This window comes from Carlito syrichta, unplaced genomic scaffold, assembly GCF_000164805.1.
Source record: "Carlito syrichta isolate Samal-C Ts95f unplaced genomic scaffold, Tarsius_syrichta-2.0.1 Scaffold100685, whole genome shotgun sequence".
NCBI classification, from domain to species: domain Eukaryota; kingdom Metazoa; phylum Chordata; class Mammalia; order Primates; family Tarsiidae; genus Carlito; species Carlito syrichta.
This window is the reverse complement of record NW_007044781.1, coordinates 188,670-206,694: the sequence shown is the minus strand read 5'-3', so window position 1 is coordinate 206,694 and position 18,025 is coordinate 188,670. Positions and strand designations below refer to the sequence as shown.

The window sequence follows — 18,025 nt, the reverse complement described above, 5'->3', positions numbered from 1 at the left end:
CTTCCAAGTAGCTGGAACTACAGGCATGTGTTACCATGCCCGGCTAATTTTTGGTTTATTGTAGAGACAAGATCTTGCCAAGTTACTGGGGCTGGTCTCAAACCTGTGGGCTCAGGCAATCCACTCGCCTTGGCCTCCCAAAATGGTGGGATTACAGGCTGAGCCACGAAGCCCGGCCTAAAATAGTTGTATAGTGAGTGCAAACAGGACTGGGACAAACACTAGGACTTACAAGTGTAGGCTTCAACTCAGAGGACCGAGATGCTTTGGTGTGTGGAGGGGTTTCCTAGCTACCAGTCGCCAGTGGGCTGTGGACACATGGAACATGCGTGTTTGACAGAGTCAGTGGAGAGCAAGGGTTAATTCATCAACTCATTTATGGGACGAATGATAAAGCTTCTGCACGTCTCAGGGAACCATGTAGTTTGAAAGCCAGCATGAAAGGGAGGGAAAGCCAGATATTTTGATCAGTTGCATAGAAAGAATCTCTACCTCCTCTAACAAAAGGAAGAATCAGAAGCAAATGAAAGAGAAGTCATACATTTAACTAGGGAAAGCACTGATATATTCATGTTTGCCTTTTTCCTAGAGAGTGATTAATTTTGAAGTTAGAAGTAATAGCTTGGGATTTGATAGAGGAATCTGATTAAGGTTATATTTGAGTATATTTCCAATGTAGTTATGTAAAGTGCTTTAAATATCACATTTCAAAAGAAAAATGTCCATTTACGTTTCGATCAAATCATTATAAACCCTGGGAAAAAGGTTTGGGACTTGCAGGTTCTTGTTAGGTCTTGCTTGTTTTTATCTGGAGTAGACCTTGTGCTAACATGCCAAAATCCACCCCATAAATTCTGTCGGAAAGCAATCTGCCAATTTGGAGCTGCCTGTTGCTTAATAAAAGTCTAGCAGCTCCTATATGTTTTCTGTGGAAACTGAATAAATATAGCAAGGTGGAATCTGTATTTAATTTTGGATATGATAACATCCTTTACTTAAAAGTTGGAAGCAATTTTTGCATGCAGCTTTAATTCCACGTGAACAGTATTTTTATATATTGTAGAAGTCTTGTAAGAATTTAAAATAGAACATCTATGCTAACATTTGTATCAATCTTTTTATTAAAGCCTGGGAAGAACCTTATTAAATAATAGGAGTAGATATTTTAAGCTACATTTCAGAATGTTAGACTATCAACTTCTTTTTAAAATCACAATAGAGATTTATTATAGGATGGTTTATTAAAAATAATTGTATCCCACAAGATAGTCCTTTTATTTTCACTTTTGTCCCACTCATTTGTTTATTTTTGTTACTATCCTGTCTTCTTTTTCCTTTTTTTTAATGAATAATCTTATGATTTTCCCAATCTGCTTAATTTCTTGTTTAACTTCTTAAACCTTCCTAACCTCTTCTGTCTTCTATATCTGTATTTACTGTTTAAGATATTCCCTTTCAAAATTGACTTACATTTTTAAAAATTTGAATGTCTTTAGCAGGTACAAATGATTTTGGATACATGGATGCATGGTATAATGGAGAAGTCTGGACTTTAAGGGTATCCTCCACCCCCACCTGTGCACGTTGTACCCCATAGGTGACTTTTTTTCATCTCTACTCCACCTTTTACCCTCCCTTTTCTGAGTCTTCAGTGTTCATTATGCTAGTCTCTATGCCTTTGTGGTTCCTTAGTTTAGTTCTCATTTACGAATGAGAATATGTGGCATTTGATTTTCCATTCCTGCATTACTTCACTTAAAATGATGGTCTCCAATTCCATCCAAGTTGACTTTTGACTTATTTACTATTGATGATGCCAGGTATCAGGATCTACACATAATTTTTCTTGTTCAATATTATTAATCAAACATATTTTTAAAAAATAGAAATATTTTCTATCCCAAGTAGAAGCATATGGATTACTATACTTAAAGTTAATATTATTTTAAGGAAATTGATTTTTTTTTTTTTGGTAGAGACGAGATTTTTTCTATGTTGCCCAGGCTGGTCTTGAGCTCCTGGGCTAAAGTAATCCTCCCAAAGTGCTGGGATTATAGGCACAAGCCACCATGTCCAGCCTCTGTTTTAAGGGAATTGAATAACCTGTTTTAAGTGTTTTAAGTCTGAATGGAACTTAACTATTTGGCATTATTTGGGGGAAGATAATATGAATTGGTGAAAAAAGTCCAGATTTAGTTTTAATTGTAAAATTTGACAATGGCATTGGAAATAAAGGCTATGATTTATGAAATATTTTTCTTGTTAGCGATTCTTAGGGAATTTGATTAGCCGGGAACAACTTTGTGACTAACTTAACTCTAATGTGCTGTGCAATACTTGATGACACATGGAAGCAAAAAGAATTCTACCTAATATCTTATTTATACTATTCATAAAGCAATATAATATCAGATTTGATTAATTCAGGAGTTATTTATTGTGACTGATTTGTGCCAAGTACGTTGGAAATACAGGAATAAAACTCTCACAAGTTGGTAAAAGTTTTAATGCATTTGAAAATAATTTTCCTGAAACTTTGCTTATCTTTTTGGTAGAAAAGACTGAAATCTACTAAGGTCAATATTTTCATAAATGTCATTTTATGAATTTCTTAAACTGGTGTTTATTGAACCCCTACTTACATCACAGTGGTCATAATTGTCATTCATTTATTTTGCTTTGTTATTCTTCATTATTATGTAGCGTCAGGATTTCCATTTTCCTCTAGACGCGTGCAGCATTTAATGTAATAGCAGCATTCCTGAAAGCTGTATGTATTTTATAATTTCAGAAAGAGATGTCAGGCATGTTAGTGTTAAGGCTGTGATAGCACCTTTGACATTTATTTATGTTTAACAGACCCACACAAACACATGCAGATATATTATCTGACTTTTTTCCAGGAAATTACAAATGGAAGAGATGAAATCAGTAATTCTGACCTCTTCTTGCAGTGTATAACACTGTGATCAGTACTCATTTACTCCCTGGAATATCAGTTTGTGACAGTATACAAAGAATATTGCCAACCAGGTAAGCTAACCAGAGCCTAAATGGCCAATAGTTTTTATTGAGACTTCAGTACTTAAGCCCACTTGACTGAGTCATTGGGCACATGATTGAACTCAATCTCCTGACCTCTCTTCCTCTCCAGAGGTTGGCCTGATATCATGTGGCCCAAACCCCCAACCTCTAATTATATGGTTGGTTTTTCTAGCTTGGTCAGCCCTCATTCTGAGTCATCTTATTAAGGTAAACTATCTGTAAGCCATCTCATTAGCTACCACATTAGTGTAAACTATCAAGTGTGGTTTGAGGGGTCTACCATGAATAACAAATACATTCCTATCAATAGGGAAATACCAAGGATTTAGAAGTTATTTTTCAAGAGGTAACTGCTAAATTTATTGCTACAAAGACCAGTTAAATTCTGATTACAGGCAACCTCTTTGGGTCGCCTTCCACTGTGGGAGCTTTTCTGTCCTCTCAATAAATCTTGCTTCCCCCCCCCAAAAAAAATTCTTATCACATGCTCTTTTATTTCTCTCAAAAGTATAGTATGTCTTATGTTATTAGGTGCTTGCAAAATTGAACCATGTACCGTTTCTTTGCCATATTTAAATTGCACTGGGCATCAAGAGCTCTTAATTTAGAACTTTCCTCTGCCACTAGTTATGTGTCTTAGGTAAATCACTTAACTTGTTTAAATCTCAGTTTCTTGTCTGTATAACTGAGCTAAACACCTACTTACTAGAGAAAAAATAAAGTTCCTTATGCCTTACAGAATGTCTGTACATAAAAGGTGTTCTATAAAATAACTATTATCATTATGTGCATGTTTGCACTGTAATCAAATGCTGTATTTTTAAAAAATCTGGCCAGGCGGCTCAAACCTGTAATCCCAGCACTTTGGGGGAACGAGGCAGGAGAATTGCTTGAACCCAGGAATTTGAGAGTAGCAGAGGCAACACAGCAAGACTTCATCTTTACAAAAAAATAAAAAAAAATTAGCTGGGCATGGTGGTGTGTACCTGTAGTCCCAGCTACTTGGAGCTTGAGGTGGAAGGATCACTGAGCCCAGGAGGTTGAGGCTGTGGTGAGCTGTGATTGTTCCGTTGCACTCCAGCCTGGGTGACAGAGTGAGATTCAGATTAAAAAAAAAAAGCATCAGTAGACAATTTTGTTTGTTACTTATAAGTATACAACTAGTACTGTTTCTTCATCTAACTCGTCTCCTATTTATAATATATATTATTATATATTTGATGTAGCATATTGAATTCATGATATATTAATATTTGTAATAAATGTTTTATATATATATTTATATGTGCTTAATATTATAATTTATGTTTATATATCATAATATATAATGTGTTATAGTATATCATAGAAATATATTTATAATAAGTACAAATATTAAATATATAAATATAATATATGTTATATATGTATATATATTAAAATGAGAGTTTAGCCAAGAAACCAGTAATATAATTGTTTTGATATCTGTCCATTTCCTGTGAAGCAAAACAAATAATTACTAGTGTTTTAAACTATTGTACTTGAATTAATTTTATATTCTTCGATGATATCTGTAAATTAATTCCCCAATGCAGAATGTGATTTTAAGTAAATAAATCTCTTTTGGGCCATATTTGACTAGTTTTGTATCATTTTTCTCTTGACTGTTTTCTGACACCTGATGTTTGACCAGTCACCTGATATACCTGATATATATGTTATCTGATGTTTGACCAGTTACCTGATATATATGTCTTTCCAGTTACTTACATTTTTTAATGTACATGTTTGTGACATACTTGTTATATATGTTGCCTGATATTTGACCAGTTACCTGATATATATATATATATTTTTGGTTACTTACATTTTTTAATATACATGTTTGTGTTTTTCCTTCCAGGTAAACTCACTGTTTATAAGAGATGTTTTATAATCAGTTTATAATGCTTGGGATTACTCAGTGCATACTATTGTCTCCCCAGAAGTTATTGTACATCCTCCATAGAAGATAAAGATACTATTTTGGAAATTTCCTAAATATTTTTCATGCCAAAAATTTCCTAATTAATTTGTGAAAGCTCCATGTGTTCAGAAGCTATGGACATATGACATGAGCATATCTATCAGATTATGAGCCTATGTAAAACTATGGACATATCTTTCTAAAACTTGCCACATTGGTAATTGACAAAGCCAAATTAAAATACTAATTAAGAAATGGAGAAATGTAATTTGAAACTTTTACTAACTGTAGCAGTGAAAACAATATAAGTGGTTTACAGAAAGCTTCTTTTTATTTCATAGTGTTCTAAGAACCTGTCAACTAATTTTTATGACTAAACATTAACCCACATTCCATAGATACTGTTACAAATTGCCACAAGTTATTTTCAACAAAGAAACCAGTGGAGGTTGAACTCTACAATGTTATATCTTCAAAGACTTGAGTCCCTTGTATGTGAGTGTACTGGAGTAAAGTAGTTATCTGGATCACAGGAGAGAAGATGATGTTTTAGTTGTGGTTATCTAGACATGTCATATGAAAGTCTTTTTTCTCTTAGTAAAGTGTCCATTCTACTTCCCCATGTGGCCTCTTGGTGCCGTGGGGAAACCCAAGGAGGACGCCGGGTATAGTGTCTTGAGACCTTAGGCCTCTTACTCAACGTCTTTAACCATGTTGTGCAGCTGGCTTTATTTGATTTATATATTGGTGTTCTATGAAAGACATCCTTTGAAAAAAAGAATTCTCTCGGTCCCCAAACCAGGCTTGTTTGGAAACCACTGTCATAACAGTATGTTTATGTATTTTGGACATAAACTGAGCAGTACAAAATGATACTAGAACCGAGAGAAGTAGTGGCGAAGAAGAGACATACAGATAGATGGCAGGGGAGAGATTAATTTTCTCTCCACACACCACAGTGAAAAGGAGAAGAATGTAATATGATTGTTTGGTTGCTAACCATATGCTATTTGCTGGAATTGTGCCGTACCTTTAAAAAATGGAGGTAGAATTCTTATAACATAAAAATGAACTATTTTAAATAAAGTATACAATTCAGTAGCATTTAGTACATTCATAATATTTGTGCAGTCATCAACAAAAATGCAAATATTTTCATCACTATGTTGTACTTTTAAATGTGCTTATTGAGTTTATTTATATTGTGCTATTTTTTTCTAAAAAAATGCTCGGGAGTGGCTTCTAATTTGGGCTATTAATAAAAATAGAAATGGAAGGTCAGAATCAAGAAAAGGAGAAGGAAGCTAATAAGCAAGTAAGTATTAGTGTAGTTTTTATTCAAGGTCAGATTTGACACTTGAGCTTTTCCAGCAACAGAGTATAAAGTTACAGCTGATAAGTTATCCAAAAGCAGAGAATTCCAGCTTTTCAGAGGAAACTGGTTGTTGGTGGGTTTTTTTTTTTTTTTTTTATTTTGACACTCAGTTCTAAAGGAAATTTTTCAATTGAGTCTCGAGGTGACATTGAGTGACTAGTTTCACAGTATATATGGAAGCATTTTTAATATGGCATTTTCCATAATAACCTTCAATGAAAGCAAATGTTAGAGATGGCAGAACCGTAAATATCTGACCTCTACTTGCTTGATCTTAAATTAGTCCAGATAATTTTTAAAACTACAAACAAGTAAAATGTGAAATTTTAAGGAAGCCCCTAGAAACCCTCATGAGCAGCCTCAGTAGGTCCTGAGGAGGGTGAGACCAGGTTGTGCCAGGGGTAGGATATGTTTTGCAGTTAATAGTAGAATATTTTAAATTGAAGATTAGAGTCTTTTTTATATTGTTATTCAATGAAATGTAGATGTTACAAAATATTAGCCTCACTGCACACAAAGATACACAAATAATGCATGTGGGTGGGAGTTAACTTCTTCTAGTCTAATGGACTTGGTGGGTGACAAATGTAGAAATAGTTGGAAGATGTTTATAGGCGTCCAGTCACTGACTCCTCAAATGTGAAAGTGACACTCGTAGTATAGCTTTTGAAATTCACATACACAAAGGGAAGAATTATGTACATGCATTCATATATCTGAGCTGCATATATGTGTAATTTTGTGTATCTGATTATAATTATATATCAATTACATTTATATTACTTAGCATTAACATATATTTATTGCTAACATATGTATGTGTATACAGTGGTACCCTTTTATCTGTGGGAGATATGCTGGAAGGCCGACAGTGGATGCCTAAAATTGCAAACACTATTGAACCATATATATACTGTATGTTTTCGTATACATATATACCTGTGGTAAAGTTACATGTGTAAATTAGGCATAGTAAGAGATTAACAACAATAATAAAATTGAACAATTATAACACTATTCTGTAGTAAAAGATAGGGGAATGTGATCTTTCTCAAAATATTATATGAAATATTTTTGGATTGTGGAGTGTCACTGTCATATCTTTTACCTTGTGTAGCTGAAACTGTGAAACCATAGATAAGGGGAGACTACTGTAATGCTGTCTTTGAAGTGACACACACACACACATACACGTGCACACACAGTTTTAACATATATAGTTTTTTTTTTTTTTGAGTTGGAGTCTCACTCTGTCACCCAGACTGGAGTGCAGTGACCGTTCCCGACAACCGCAGCCTTGACCTGCTGGGCTCCGGCGATCCTTCTGCCTCAGCCTTCCAAGTAGCTGGAACTACAGGTGTGTGCTATCACGCCTGGCTAATTTTTTGATTTATTGTAGAGATGAGGTCTCACCTGCCCAGGCGGGTCTCGAACCCGCGGGCTCAGGCAATCCACTCACCTCGGCCTCCCAAAGGTGTGGGATTACAGGCTGAGCCACTGAACCTGGCAACATATATAGTTTTAATTTATAGTTTTCACATTACATAGTCTTTTTAGAGTAGGTAGACAGTGATACAGTGGTATTTTGGTATTTTGATGATTCCAACTAAATGAACCCTGATACATTTTATATTGTTTTGTTTGAATATGTAAACAATATAAATTGAATACTGCATTAATTAGGGGTTATTGTAGGGAACAGCTACCAATCTGGGTTTTTCAATCAGAAGAGATTTAATACAGGAAAGTACAAGATTGTTGGAAGAGCTAGAAGAGTAATAAAATCAAGGATGGGGATTAGATGTTTGCATTTGTTCTTTCACCACTGAGGTTGTGATACAAAATTCTGCATGGGAAGGCATGTCCATGTCTCAAGAGGAGAGGATCCCAAGCTTGAAAAGTAGTTTGAAAAGAAAAGGCCAGTGCTCGTCAGGCAGACATCTAGCCCAGGATTATACCAGGCATTGTGTGTGTGTGTGTGTGTGTGTGTGTATTCTGGAGAAAGTGATTTGAAGTCTTTGTTCTTAAGGAACTGATTGTTTGGAGATACCAAGATGGTATGTAAGCAGCAATTTAAGACCACTAACAAGGGAAGTTGAAATTTAAATCCAGTGGGAACCTTAGAAATAGTCAACTCCCATCCCCTTTATTCACAGATGAAATAACTATCAGAGGGGTGTGATGATTTTGTCAAGGTCACATAACACAAGTCTGTGTTTAGAAAATCTCTCAAAGCCTGACCAACTGACCCTGATATTATAAATAATCACTTATTTTGACAACAAATAAGTTGAGTAATGTCGTCAATTTCTGCAGAAGTAGTCACAGTAACTTGAACTGATTATAAAAATACAAACAAAAGATTTGCATTGATTTATTTTAAAACTATGGTATGTTCAGAGGTGTGTAGATTGTACAAGTGCAAGTAGAGTGCTACTAAATTGGGTGCCCTCTAGTGGTCTGGGTTATCCTAAAATAAAGGTGTGAATCTGCAGTTTATATTTTGATAATTCTAAAATGCACCTTTTCCTCCTGCCTTCTTTTTTTTTTTTTTTCAATGTTCAGTTTCCTTTAATGACCCCCATCTCCCTGAAAGGCAGATGCAGGCAGCTAGGTGATGGCAAGAGAAGTTCACTTGAAGATCTTGCCCCGATTGAAGGCTTTGCCCACATGCTGGAAGCCCTCCTCCCAGAAAAGTACTCTCGCACTAGTGTCTGGGCCTCCTTGCTGCCAGGATCCAGATTGGCATGGTAGTCCACATGCCAATCTGAACTCAGCAGAAAGGCAAGTTCCTGGCCTTGAAAGACCCAGACTCCAGAAATGGAGCTGCTATTGTTGGTTCCAAAGAGGATGACACTGGCGAAGCCATTCTTCCTCAGCTTGTCCAGTTGCTGGAACATTCCAGTGATGAAGTTGCAACTCACAGAGGTCTGGGTGAGCTCTTCAGGGAAGTGATACTCAGAATACCACAGGGACCAAGCCCTCCTTATCAAAGTGCTCCCCAAAATATGGGAACGCCATAGAGTGTGTGTCCTCGTTGGAGTACTTGAGCTTAAATTTATCCAACACAAAGTTCCTCTTGGGCAGGTGAGCAAACAGGCGTTTGGCCTTGGGCTCAGCAGCCAGGGCCTGCTCTCATTCCTCCATCTCCTCCTCAGGAGCAGGGGCAGCCGCCTTTTTCTCCTCCTTCCACTCAGCCTGGGCCTTTTGCTTCTCTTCCCATGAACCCTTTTCTTTCCATGGGGTGTCCTTTTTAGGCTGGCTCTCTGCAAACTTTTTAGAATCAAACTGGGCCATCTTCTCACAAAGTTTCACTTCTCCCAAGACAACAACTGGGGCTGGCTAATGCAGGTGAGGAATCAGCGGTTGGTATTGGGAAAGGCCTGGCAGAAAGAAGGCTCCAGGACCTGCTTTAGAGCCACAACAGGGTGCAGACAACTGATGTCAGCCAGTGTCACTCGTTCGCCCACCAGAAAAGTTCTTGTCTTCAAGTGAGCATCCAGCAGCCCCAGAATTCGCTTCACCTCCTCCTTTGCATTTTCGGTGGCCTGTTTGTTGCATGATACGCGAAGTAGGGAATACCCAGGTTCTGGCTGGGGGCACTACGTCGCTATTAGCAAAGTTCACCCACTGCACCACCTGGGCCGCTGCCTCTGGAGTACTCCCATGCAACTCCCCGTTGTTCACATAGTAGGCAATGGCGTTGCTCTCAAACACACAGAATCCACCGTCACCCTCAAATGCTGGAACTTTGCTGGCAGGAAATTTGCGGAGAAATTCAGGGATGCTGTTGGTTTGGCCAAAGTGGAAGTGGGGTGGTGCGGAGAGCACGCGGATCTGAGCCCCGCTGTACTGAGCAGCAATGAGGGCCTGAAGGCCCTCCAGTTTTCAGGATATGTGTACAGGGTCCCAGCTGCCATAGTGATTCCGCAGAGAAAGGGGGTGGGGCTCTCGACACTGCCGCAAGTCCTCCTGCCTTCTAATATCTGAGTAGTCTGAATGTGTCTTAAAATGTGTGGGACCCTGGAATTGGAGGAGGATAGTAATTGTATGAAGGAGGGTTTATTGAAGTGATTCTCAAAGCAACTGTAATTTAGAATTGCCTGAAATAACTTTAAAACAAAGTTTTTGAGGGGCAGACTCAGGCCTGGTGAAGTAGCAACCATCAAACTAGATTATGAGTGTTTTACAGCAACACTGAACAACTTTTTATCTGTTTCCATTTTTTAGGGTGTAGGGAGTAGCAAATTTTGAAGCATTCCTATCTTCAATCAAAGTATGTTGTATGTCAATAAACTTTAAGCTTTGCCAAATGCAAAATTTTTCTTCTCTTTTATGCCAATAACAGATAACAAACTAGATGAAGTGTTACTCTGATACTAAATGCTGCTCTGGATGAGATTGCTGATTTTAATGCTCTGGGACTTTAGATTTATAGAATGTTTTTCAGTTTAGAAAGTATTTTGCATATATATCTCATTGCATTCTTACAGTGGCTTTTGAGGAAAATACAACAGATATTATTATCCTCTTGGCAAGTGGGAAAATAATGTGCTCAACCAAGGTTCATAGCTAATGCATATTAGAGTCTCCATAAAAAGTCCAATGCATCATGTAGACAAGGAAGTGTACTGTTCTCCATAATCTAAGATGCCGACTATTCAGTACCAACTTGAGCAGTTTTGAGAATAGTTCTATGCATTGTTCTATATGCTGTATGGTCTGTAACATATATACCCATAGATTATTTAAAATTCTGTAAAAACATGAAACTGAGAAATAGTAATTATCTGTGTGATTATTTTCTCATGTGTCTGAATAATATTAGAAAATTCCAATTCCAGTGCAGTTTGAGGGAAAAGTATGGGCTTTGGGGTTCAACAGTTAGCTTTTCTAATGGTCAAATGTCTGTGACTTTGGGCAAGTGACTTCTTTAGAACTGTTATTTGGAAAATAGAAATGTATCTATTCACAGAGATTTTGTGAAGATTAAATGAGATAATGTGCTTAGAAAACTGACTGGTTGATAGTAAGCAACTAGTAAGTGATAATCATTAATATCATCTCCTTCCAATACTGAAATAAAAAGTAGAGTAGATAAATGAAAACCCATGTCATAATAAATTTATATGACATGTTAATATAGTAACACAATACAGGTCTATCACAATGAGATACTGTCTCATACCAGTCAGAATGGCTATTATTAAACAGGAAAGAAATAACAGATGTTGGTATGTGGAGAAAAGAGAATGCTTATACACTGTTGGTGGGAATGTAAATTAGTTCAGTCCTTGTGGAAGGCAGTTTGGAGATTTCTCAAAGGACTAAAGATAGAATTACCATTTGACCCAGCCTTCCCACTACTGGGTATATACCCAAAGAAACATACATACCCATAGAACACTCTACAAAAAAGACACCTGCAGTCATGTGTTCATTGCAGTGCTATTCACAATAACAAAGTCATGGAACCAACCTAGGTGCCCCTCAGTTGTGGATTGGATAAAGAGCATGTGGTACAGACACACACCACAGAATACTATGTGGCTATAAGAAATACTGAAATCATGTTCTCTGCAGCAACATGGATGCAGCTGGAGGCCATTATCCTAAGTGAATCAACATAGAAAGAGAAAACCAAATGCCACATGCTCTCACTTATAAGTGGGAGCTAAACAATGGGTACATGTGGACATAAAGATGGCATAGTAAACACTGGGGACTACCAAAGGAGAAAGGGAGGTAAAGAGGGGGAGACAAGCATTGAGAAACTACCTGCTGGGTACTATGCTCAGTATTTGGGTGATGGGTTCAATAGAAGCCCAGACTCCAGAATTATGCAATATAGCCACGTAACAAACCTGCACATAACCTCCTGAATTTAAAAAAAAGAAAGAAATATAGGTTTATGAACGAACATTCAGACTGCAGCAATGAAAGATCAACCTCAAAGCAAGAGGTATTTTATTTTACTTATTCTTTCTCCTTAAAGTTGTTTTGTAAGTTCTCAGGTGGCTTACAGAAAATCTGGAGAATGTACCATAATTATTTTAAAGCCAGGACTCCAGATTTCATTGAGGCATCCAGTAAAATAAAAGCGTGACGTGAATAAAAGTTGATTTCTTATTTATACACTGAAATTATTAAAGTTTTTTGATTCAGTCCTTTTTCTCTTTCCTTGCACTTTATTGTTCTCTAGTGAAAATTGATGATCACAGCATTTAATTACTTATTTTTATTTTTTTTAGAGACAGAGTGTCACTATGTCTTCCAGGCTGTGATCATGACTTACTGCAGTTTCAAACTCCTGGGCTCAGGTGATCCTTCTGCCTCAATTTGTATTCCAGAGTAGCTAGGAATGCAAATGTGCACCACCATCTGGCCAATTTTTTTAAAAAAATTGTTTTTATTATTATTTTTTTGAAAACAGGATTTATTAAGAGGACAGAAAAGCTTCCACGGTGGGAGGGGACCCAAGGGGTTGCCAAAAATTTATTTTTTAAGAGATGAGGTCTTACTATGTTGCCCAGGCTGGTCTCAAACACCTGGGCTTAAGCCATCCTTTTGTCTTGTCCTTCCAAAGCACTCGGTTTATAGGCTTGAGCCACTGTGCCCGACCAGCATTTAATTTTTTACTAAAGGATATAATTTGATTTCTACAACTACATTGTTCCATTTTCCCTTCAACAACTAAATATATTTTGTGAGCTTTTGGAGATGTCTAGTAACAACAGTTACTTTGTCTTTGCTCCCTGTTACCCTAGCATCTACAGCTCTTTTCAGGTGTTTACTTTTTCTGCTATCTGCTTGCAAAATGCTTTAAGAAAACTACGAAAGTTACCCTGTTGTCATGTCTCTATCTTCTTCTGATTCCCACTACCTGGATTTCAAACTCATTGGTAGCCCAAAGGACTTGGCAAGGCAGGTAGATGACAAACATCCCCATTTTTCTGGGTCTCTGCAGATAGCTGTGGTTCTGACTAAGGACAGGGCGCGGTGGCAAGGCAGAATGGTGTTCTCAGGGGGCTATATTGTTCTTCCAGGGCGAAGGAAAGCCATATGGGGTGGAAAAAAACCTCTGTGATTTGACATTCTTCCTTTCCCCCTCATTGAGAATCACCGATGTAGAGAAAGGGAAGGTGGAACCAGTCCTCCGACCACTGCTTCCTTTCTAACTTCTGTTTTGGTATGGTGTCTGTCCGGCTATGTCTGATAGGTGTTTTATTTTTCTGATAGGAAAGCCCAACTCCCTGTGTTCCAGATGTCTTAAGATGAAGACTTATGTAACAATTTATCTGATTTTTGCCCACACTTGGCAGTGTGCCTTGATTTATATATAATTACATTTTTGTATTATCTAATCCTATATTTATTACTTTCAGATGATTGTAACCAAAATACTGAAACACTTTCCAAATTCATATGGAAAGTTCATTGTCTGGTTAGAGAGGAGATATCTGGCAAATCTAGCTGCTTTTGTGTCTCTGATTCTTATTCTTATTTTATTTTATTTTATTTTAAGTCGGAATCTCTTTGCCCAGGCTGGAGTACAGTGGCACGCTAACGGCCACCACAGCTTCCACCTGCTGGGCTCAGGTGATCTTTCCGCATCAGGCTTTCAAGTAGCTGGAACTACAGGCGCACGCTACCATGTCCAGCTTATTTATTGTAGAGACGACGTCTCACCAAGTTGCCCAGGCAGGTCTTGAACCCCTGAACTTAGGCAATCCTCTTGCCTTGGTCTCGCAAAGTGCTGGGATTACAGGCTTGAACTACTGCACCTGGCTGATTCTTATTCTTAATATTCCTTTAGTAAACTTTAGAAGCTCTGTGACAAAATGTGCCTTTCAATTTTTTTTTTTTTGGTCCCACTCCGTTGCCCAGGATGGAGTGCAGTAGCATGCTCACGGTTACCCCAGCGTTGACCTGCTGGCCTCTGGCGATCCTTCCACCTCAGCTTTCCAAGTAGCCAGAACTACAGATGTGTGCTACCACGCCCGGCTAATTTTTGATTTTTTTTTTTTTTTTTTGAGTTGGAGTCTCACTCTGTCGCCCAGACTGGAGTGCAGTGGCTGCTCCCGGCTACCACGACCTGCTGGGCTCCAGTGATCCTTTCGCCTCAGCCTTCCAAGTAGCTGGAACTACAGGTGCTGCTGGGATTACAGGCTGAGCCACCAAGCCCGGATGCCTTTTAATTCATGATGGCTAACTTCAACAGGGAAACAAGTAGTGAAACAGTTATTTGTCAGTGACATATCCTAGGCCCTGTTTGTATTCACTTTGGCATCTGGCTGCATCTAACTAGGGGCCTTTGAACTGAAATAATGAATTACTTACCTAAGCCCAGAGGAGCTATGATAAACGTCATAAAATAAACAGTTCAATAATATATGTAGCAGTTTATCGTTACTGGTGCCTTTCATCAGGTTAAATGGTGATACTATTTTTAGCATAGGCTGGGCAGAGAGTAGTTCACAGCCCAGACAGGCAGGGAGTTTGGACTATTTTGTTTCTTTGCTCTTTTACCCTTCACTATCTGTTCATTTTTTTTCTCTACTAAATCATTCACACTCAAATTAATTGATTGAGTCTGCATCTTACTCTGTTGCCTAGGCTGGAGTGCAGTAGCACAATCAGGCTACCTCAGCTTTGACCTGCTGGACTCAGGCAATCCTTCCACCTTGGCCTTCCAAGTAGCTGGGACTACAGAAAGTGTGCCACCATGCCACGCTAACTTTTGAGGTTTCATCATGTTGTCCAAGTTGGTCTCTAACTCCTAGGCTCAGGCAGTCCTCTCACCTAAGCCTGCCAAAGTGCTGGCATTACAGGCATGAGCCACCATGCCCAGCTCACACTCAAATTTAAATGTTTGTTTTAGACTATGTGATTCCAGAGCCAAGTTTAAGTGACTTTAAACTTGTCTTCTGTTTTGGGATCTCCATAACGTTGCACTATTTTATTTTTGTTGATTATTAGGATCTTAATAATAATAACAATAATCGTGATAATTACCACTAATTTTTATTGAGAACTGATTATTTGCTAGATTCTCTACTGAACACCTAAAAAAATTTAGTTCTAAACTGGTTCTGTAGTGGGTTTTGCTATTAGCTCTATTTCATAGATGAAGAAACTGAGATTTTTTGTTGTTGTTGTTTTTGAGTTGGAGTCTCACTCTGTTGCCCAGGCTGGAGTGCAGTCTCAGGCCACTGCAGCACCGACCGACCTGCTAAGCTCAGGTGATCCTTCTGATTCGGCCTTCCAAGTAGCTGGAACTACAGGTGTGTGCCACCATGCCCAGCCTTTTTTTCTTGATTTATTGTAGAGACGAGGTCTCACCAAGTTGCCCAGGCTCTTTTGAACCCCTGGACTCAGACAGTCCTATCACCTCAGCCTCCCAAAGTGCTGGGATTATAGCTTTGAGCAACCACGCCTGGCTGAAACAGAGATCCTTTAGCAGTTAAACGTAAAAGTGAAAGCATTTGCCATAAACTAACATTTAAAATACTACTTCCTCCTCTTTGAGACCTAACATTTTTTGTTTTGAGGTTACCCTGTGTAATTGAGGAAGTTGAAAAAAATGTATGTGTATAGTATATGTTGCAATACTTATAAATTGCCCAAGTATTTTCTGAAATCATTATTTGAGTAGCCCTGAAATGGAAATGATGACTACTCATTGCTAATTAAGTAGATTTAGCTTAGCTCTCTTCTAGCTCAGTTCTCTTCAGCACATTGATTGAGAATAAACATTGAGAACAGCTACACCACACTGTTAGGTACAAAGAAGTGTAAGATTCTAATTTGTTTTCATTCTAGATGAAACAGACACTTACACAATTAAGCTGTAATGCAGATCAGATTGTGCTGGCTGCTGCAATTCAGGAGGGAAAACTGATGATAACAGAGAATGAGGTGATTGATTTTCACTGGCAAGATTGGGGAAAGTTGGAGGGTTGTCATGCTGGTTCTGGGTTTAACTGATCCTGTTAAAGCTTGCAGATTTAAATTGATTCAAATTGTTATGACTCCATAATTTTCCAACAAAGTAGGTGCTGTATATAGTCTGTACAGGTGGTGCATAGACATTCCTAGGCTAAAGAAGAGAAGAAATCTTACTTTTAATCCTTTTAGAAATATTAAAAATATAGTGCTTTAAAGTTACTTATGAGGGAAAACTATTTGGATTACTCTCTCTCTCTTTTTTTTGGTAAGAATGCCGTTTCCTCCGTTTTAATTTTTTGAAATGGATAAGATTTTTGAAAATCATGCACATAATAATTATTTTTTATATTGATTTATGGTTTCTTAGCTTATTAATTTGGATCCCACTCTTCAAAACATGGTTTCCAAATGAATCCCCTAAAGATAACTGCTTTTGTTGTGCACATTTTGTATGTACAATTTCTAGTTTTATATATTTCAAGGGCACTAATTCATGTCTTCTCTTTAAAAAAACCACCTAGCATTCAGCATAGCTCCAGCTTATGGAAGGTAAATAATAACTGAATGCTTGTAAATTAATATTAAAATGTGGTATAAACAAAGGACTCTTAATAATTGTTTCACTCTTCAGTATTTGTTCCTTTGTTTTCAGTGTGGTCTTCTTGTCCTTCACATCATAGACTGTTTTTTCTTCTAAAATTTAATTGTGTCAATCACCCCATTGCTTAAAACCCCCCTCTGGTTTCTCACTGCTTGAGGGATGAAGTCCAATTTTGTGTGTGGCTTACTGCCTGCGTTATGATATAACGTGGCTCAGCTTAACCCCAGGCTGCTCCAGGGTCCTAGTCCCCCTTTGAAGGGTTAGTCGTCTCATTTTATACAGTCTAATCTTAATGAAACAATCTTCTCTTTTTTCCTAATTGTAACACTTATCATATTATCCTAACTGCTCATTCACTTGTATGTGTCTTTGGAACTACATAAAGGTGGGAATTTCTGCCCTGATATTTTTATATTATTTATCTTTTAATTACCAGTGTCTGACACAAAGTAGATAAAAAGTATGCTTGTCTAATTATTGTGTTCTGTCCTCAGAGTCCTGCAAAATTATTATGCTCTTTAAGTATACAAGAATCTTTTAGTAAAAGATGCTGTGTAAAGTCTGAACATTTATTATACTATTTTCTAAGTAGTTTGGAATATTGTATATATACCTGTTAATTTTCCTACTGACCCAACTTATTCTTATAATTAACAAAATTGACTGTATTAGTTTTCTATTGCTGCTATAACACATTACTGCAAACTCAGTGGCTTAAAACAATACAAATGTATTATTTTATAGTTCTGGGTGTCAGATATCTGAAATGGGTCTTGTGGGACTAACCGCAATGTGTTGGCAAGACTACTTTCCTTCTGGAGGCTCTAGGGAGAATCTGTTCCTTGCATTTTCCAGCTTCTGGAGGCTGCATGCATTCCTTGGCTTGAGGCCACCTTCCAGCAGTTGCATCACTCTGACATCTGTTTCCATTTTCATATCTCTTTCTATGACTCTTTCCTCCCTCATTCCCTTATAACGACTCCTGCGATTATATTGGGTCCCATAAGATAATCCAGGTTAATCTCCCCACCACAGATCCTTAATTTAATCACACCTGCAAAGTCCCTTATGCCTATTAATTTTTCAAGAATTAGGACATGAACATCTCTGG

General features: G+C 37.6%; 1 protein-coding gene and 1 pseudogene across 3 annotated transcripts in view; one reads left to right on the top strand and one right to left on the bottom strand.

Annotated features, from left to right (window-relative positions):
• Positions 1-18,025, top strand: part of TBC1D4 (TBC1 domain family member 4) — a 204,315-nt gene that overhangs the window by 22,715 nt on the left and 163,575 nt on the right. The gene's annotated exons all lie outside the window — the stretch shown is intronic.
• On the bottom strand, positions 8,906-10,285 carry LOC103266819 (annotated as a pseudogene). The gene has a single exon (XR_504720.1). The product of XR_504720.1 is annotated as an elongation factor 1-gamma-like (transcript).